Below are 6,387 nucleotides of genomic sequence, written 5' to 3'. Positions count from 1 at the left end.
AAGTGTCATTCATTGTTAATTATAAGATTTGTTAGTTTATTTTTTAACAAATAGTAATCTTTCTGTTGAGAATAGTAGATAAAAAATAATTCTCTTATGCTATTTGTTACAATATAAAAGTATAGGTTATTTTTGATTTATTACAATGTTATGTTTGTCTCTCTTTTAGTTATTACTAATATTTTTTTCTAAATAAAAGCCTTTAAAAGTACAAGAGTTTTTTAAATTTATCTTTATTATTATTATAAGTAATTTATTTTTGCATTTATCGAGTAATTTGCTAATTTACAAGAATATAAAAGTTTTTATCAACATGGGTCTACAAATAGTTTTGCTAAGAGCATAGTATTAATATAGAAATAGGTAACAAAAACTGGTAATCCCCTTATACTTTTATAATACATTAAATCATACTCAAGAAAAAAATTTTTCTAAAATTGTTTTTTGAACTTTAAAATAATTGAATTTTTTTAAGGGTTATAAATTTTTACATTACAATAATTTATGGGAAATTAAAGAAACATTACAACTTCAACCACCCTTTAATTATTAATGTTTGTTTAAATTACAGTGATGTATAATTTTTTTTATCAAAAAAAGGTCGTCATGTTTATAAAAAAAAAATTATTAATGTAAAAAAGTTTTAAGATTGTCAATAAATTAAATTTATTATTCTAATAAATAAATTGATTTGAAAATAGACATAGTTCCAAAAGATCATTGTAATCAATAATTAAAGGATGGTTGAAGTTGTTAGGGTTTTATTACTTCCCAGCAATGAATATATAATATTTTAGGAACAAATAAAATGCTAAAATTCATTTTACAATCTAGTGGGCTCAGTAATTGTACACAACTTATAATTATTCTGTTTAGATCAAAAGTAATTCAAGTCCATTAAATAATGTTTTGAGATATTAAGTGATTTAGTAGAACAGATGAAAATTCCAAAATACTACCAAGCAAAATTTTCTCCACTTCATGTATTTGTAATTATGTTTTAGCTCATTTACATTGTTTGTGCCTTTTTTTACACTTATACTAAGTTATAAGCACTCGTGTGCTATTTTTTCTAATTAATTCAAACAATTTTTAAAATTTATTAGAACAATGTTTTTATACCCTCTTTAAAATTTATTTGTATATTTCCGAGGTACCCACCTCAGACACTAATTTAAGAGATGAGGTACACTGACGTTAGAAGGCTTCAGACAATATGTACTCAATAAGATTAGATAAGCTGGACAGGAGGCAATATGACAGGAGGACTAAACACAGAGCAGGGTCAATCTACAAACCATGTATGATCGCTGAGTTTTAAGGGTATAGACCTTCCATCCCGGCAGGATAGTACCTTAACTACGTAGGGTATTCACCTACAGTCATGTAGGGAATAGTAAGTTCTAAAAATATTCACTTTAGATCCTAGCAGGAATGGTAAAGATATTTTCCATAGATCCTTGCAGGAAGGCAGAGACGGCCCGAGGGTGAATAGTCTTCAGTAATGTTCAAAAGTGTTATGGATAAAGGAGAAAGTCATAGGAAATAATTATTTATCAGGATAATTTAAGTGGAATCAATTATTACCCATGATAAAGAAAAAAAGGTGATTTAGGGCTAGTTATAAATGAATTTACATTTATAACAGGGAACTGCATTGGAATTTAAATAATTTAACATGGGACTGTATGAATAGATTATAATAAAGGCACATAATTAACTTTATATAGTATTTTAACCAAAACAATAAAATTATCTGTTAATTATATTAATTTTATAATTATGAGAGATAGTTGACCGTGTATGACTTGTACGAGGAGAAGATGGTTGGGGGTGCGATCAAAATGAAACACAAATAAGTTGATGTTACTTATTTAATTGTGCCAACATTTCTTATTATTAGTTATGTTCACCATATATTATTATTGTTGTTTTCAAAATAATTTTTTTTTCTATTCATTTCTTTTGTTAAACTTTACTTATATTTTGCATCTTTATCAATTTTATAGTTACATATATTTTCTTTCTCTCAATTTTCTTTTTCTTTCCATATTTCAATTTTTAAATTATTAATAACAAATATATTCATACTTCTTTGCATTATATAACTTAATTTTTATTTTATTTCCTTGATTATGTTATTTTACCTACTTGTTCAATTAGCTATGTATACATTTTACTTTCCACTTCTCTCATCACTTCGTTTTATTAATTCCATTCTGTAAAATTATTCACTTTATGTCATTCTGTTTATATTTTATTTTTTATTTTCTATACTTACTGGTTGTTATCTTGCTTTATTCTTAGCCCTGATGAAGGCTAGAAACTCTAGCCAAAACGTTGGCATGATTAAATAAGTTACATCAACTTATTTGTGTTTCATTTTGACCGCACCCCCAACCATCTTCTCCTCGTATATTAATCTTAGCTATTAGTATAATTCTTGGCCATTAGGTTGTGTTAAATTCAGCTGTATCATCTCCACCAGCAGCTCCTCAAAGTTTTTACTTGGAAATAGTAACAAGCTGCTGATAAATAATATATTATTTTGAGATTGATCGATGCCTACATAATTTTCTTAATATAAGATATAAAATAGAGCAGTTTTAGCGTTTTTATATGTTTTCTCATCTCCTAGGGCCCATTGGACCAAATGTTAAGACAGACAACAATATTTTTCAAAGTAGAATGGCCAACAAAGTTTTGATTAAAATCAACTCATATACATCACTTTGCCTATCAACAAATGAATAATATTGACATAATATAAATAAAATTTTGTCCTTACATCCATGTAACTTGGGAAGCTAAGAGTTACACCACTATTACTATAGTTTGTTTTACACATTCGCAATTGATTTCTAGCATTAAATTAGATTTTATAAAAATTGGAGTTACACCACTTTGGCTTTTAAAAGCCATAACACAATATAATAATATTTAATAAAATATGATATTATACCTACTTGTTATTCCACAGTTGTTTAAACTTAAAAGAAAAAAACTGAAAGGAAACCTTATAGATGAAATTATTTTAATGAAAAGTATTCAGACTTCTACCATGTAACTCCTTGGTTTTTGTAACAAATATCAGAATATGGTGGGTGTATACAGTCTACCGGAACAATAAACATTTACTTGCCACTTACTTCGAGTTGAAATTAATTTGTCAAGGTGGTAATGTATAATTAATTAGTTCTGACTCCTTTTATTTCATTTTGTAAAAGAATCAAAAAATCATAATATTCTCTGTATGATAGAGATAATAATAATGGAAGAAGATAGTTGACCATGTGAATTAGATTGAAGGAAGATAGTCCGGGTGACGTCCCAAAAAATAGTAGAAGAAAATTATTTATTGTTAACCAATATATCGCCCCAGTTTGCAGGACTTTATCAGGGCTGTCAGATTTAGTGGGGACGACACAAGTTATTATCAGTTGTCATCTTTGTTTTAATCTAATAGCCATGACGAAGTCCTGCAAAGTGGGGCAAAACGTTAATAAGGAATACATAGTTTTCTTCTACTATTTTTATACCTTTATTGACCGCCACCCAGACTATCTTCCTACAATAAGAATAGTAATACCCCCTATAAGAGTGATAGTAAATAATGTATTGTCCCTAAGATGAGATGCTCATGAGGAATATTCTATGAATGTGAGGTAGAATTAATAATTGTATGCCTTACAAGTGATGCCAAAAATGTAATATCTAACTTCACTTAATATATATCACTAGTACTTGAGTTGAATCACTCCTTAATTTCTATCATCAATGATACGGACCATAGGCTTCGTCAGCTCTATGGAGCTTTCAAAGGAATGCAAGGGGAAGTTTTAAGGAAATCTTCTGTGGCATGATCATTGGGCAAGCTAGTATTTATTACAGATCAGGGGAAATATAGAGGGTAGGAGGAAGGAAGACAGACCTTGAGCTTCAGACAAGTGAAGAGGAAATTATGGGATCCTAAGAGCTGAAATCAATTCAAGGCCGTACCCAGGGTCAAAACTTGAGGGGAGGGGAAAGCCATGGTTGTTTAGGTTGAATGACTAATACAGAATAATTATTCTTTAACAAACTAATTATATGAGATAGATCCTACTATGAAATAAACATAACAAAATTTAGAACACAATACTTTATTCTACCAATGGTTTTTGAAGGAGGAAAAAATATTAGCTATTCTTAAACTGATTCCTTACTCAGTTCCTTGGTTAATATAAAATGAATGAAACCAAAATTTTAAGAAAATTATATATACCTACAGCAGTACCTTATTTGTTATTAGAATTATTTAATGGAAAAAAAATTGTTTTTCATTAAATTAATTTTTTTTTTTTACTTCTGGGTGAGGCAGCTGCTTACACTCCAGTAATTATGTTTATAATACAAAATCTATTATTAGTAAATCGATAAATATGAAAAGAACTTTAAAGTTTCTATTAAAAGAATTCTACAGTGTTTCTCAATTTTTTCACAAGGTAGCGCTAATTACTACTCGTAGTACACATCTGCCTCTACGAGAAACCGCCACTAACACTTCACATAATGTGGTGCATGCTGTCATTTAACACCATAGAAGGCAAAAATTTCATACAGTATATTTTAATTCTTCTGTTGCTTGAATGATTTCTATTTTAAGATTTTTCGGAGGTGCAAATAACGTATAAAAACTTTGTTTCTTCCATGAATACAAGAGTTTAACAAAATATTACAAAGCGTTGTAGCTTATGATTGCGTTGGGGATTGTTGACAGTGTGAAATTGTTAATTATTTCAAATAAACGCAATTAATGGCACTTTTTGAAAATTTAGCGTTTAAGCTTCATCTGAATATTTCAATGAGGCTTTCACCGTGCGGTACTTTGATATCGCTTCATTGTACATCGACTCACCGAATTTAATCCATATCCTTAGTGGAATTTTCGAGAAGTTCAAAACAAATCTGTAAAATTTATTATCAAATTTATTTTATTATATTATTATTAAAAATTTATTACATTCAATAGGTCGATTAAGACGAAAATATTACTGTAATATCCTTGGGATATACCTACCTCAAATATGTAATTCCAGTATCAATGAGTTATCGTTTCTAAGCTAGGCTGTACACATACACAGACTATTTTGCGAGACCTGGTCATTTCGACATTGAGCACCTCAAAACGTATATTTTCGTCAAAAATTATAATTTTAATTTTTTGTTTTTAAGATCACAATATTCCTCCTTCTATGTATTGTATACATAGGTAGGCGAAAGTAAAGCATTGGAAACTGCTACATTTTAAAATTTTAAACTTAAAATTATGTCCTATCAGTCCTTTCACGTAGCGAACGGTTCCCAAAAATGTTAACAAACACTGAACCGAGAGGTAGACTGAATTGTACAAGAGCCCAAGAGGAGAAAAAAAGACAGTTATCTCACCCCAATTTTTTATTACTTTAATGAAAACTATGTATAATTACAAGTCTAAATTGATGATTCTGCAAATTATGCATAGGGAAAACAAAAAATGGTGGCTTTTTAAAAACGTTAAAAATAATTAATTTTTCGTTCGGAGCTCTATCTTTAAAATTACCAACAACAATAGAAAATCTAAGAGAACAACATTTAAAGTAGACTATATATACTCTAAGCCCTAATAGAGCTATTTACGTTCAATAGTTCTCGATATATAGCTTTATAAAAAGCAATATTTCATAAAAATGTTGTATTGAACATACTGAAAGATCAGTAGTTAGTGAATTTATTTTGAATCTATATCTCAAATACCATTTGACTTACAGATGTGATAGCACTCAAATTATAGCTAGTTTAATGAGCTATAAAGTTTATGATGTTTATCTTCGTAGGAGTAGTAGTTTTCACGATATCTGTTAAAATAAATTGATTTATAGCTGTTCTGACAAATTTTCATTTGCTAAATTTATATTCATGTACGAATGTCATAAAAACTACTACCCCTACGAAGTAAGGGGTTTATTTTGTTCCTAACTTTAAAAAGGAACAAGATGAAGATGGACTAAATAAAAAGAAACGTAAATATCGGTAAAGTAGTTGTAGATAATAAAAATCCACAGTAATTGTACAACAAAACCTCTAACTTCAACCTTCCTTCTAGAATTTTTATCTGAAACTTGTCAATTTAATTAGTTTGACATATAATGTCTTTATAAATATATATTTGTACTATGTTGAATTAAAAATAAACTGCCTAAGTTGGTTAACAAGATTTGAAACAATGTATTTACACCGAATCCATAGAATTTTAAAATATACAATCTTAAATAAGAGTTAATTATTGAATCCAAAGGTTGGGGAAATTCATTAATTAATTAAAATACTGAGAGCACTAATATTTATCTATTGGCAGTTTTAAAACAA

The sequence above is a fragment of the Halyomorpha halys genome, unplaced genomic scaffold, assembly GCF_000696795.3.
Source record: "Halyomorpha halys isolate HHAL.00 unplaced genomic scaffold, Hhal_1.1 Scaffold1909.1, whole genome shotgun sequence".
NCBI lineage: Eukaryota > Metazoa > Arthropoda > Insecta > Hemiptera > Pentatomidae > Halyomorpha > Halyomorpha halys.
Note: the sequence above shows the minus strand (reverse complement) of the source record.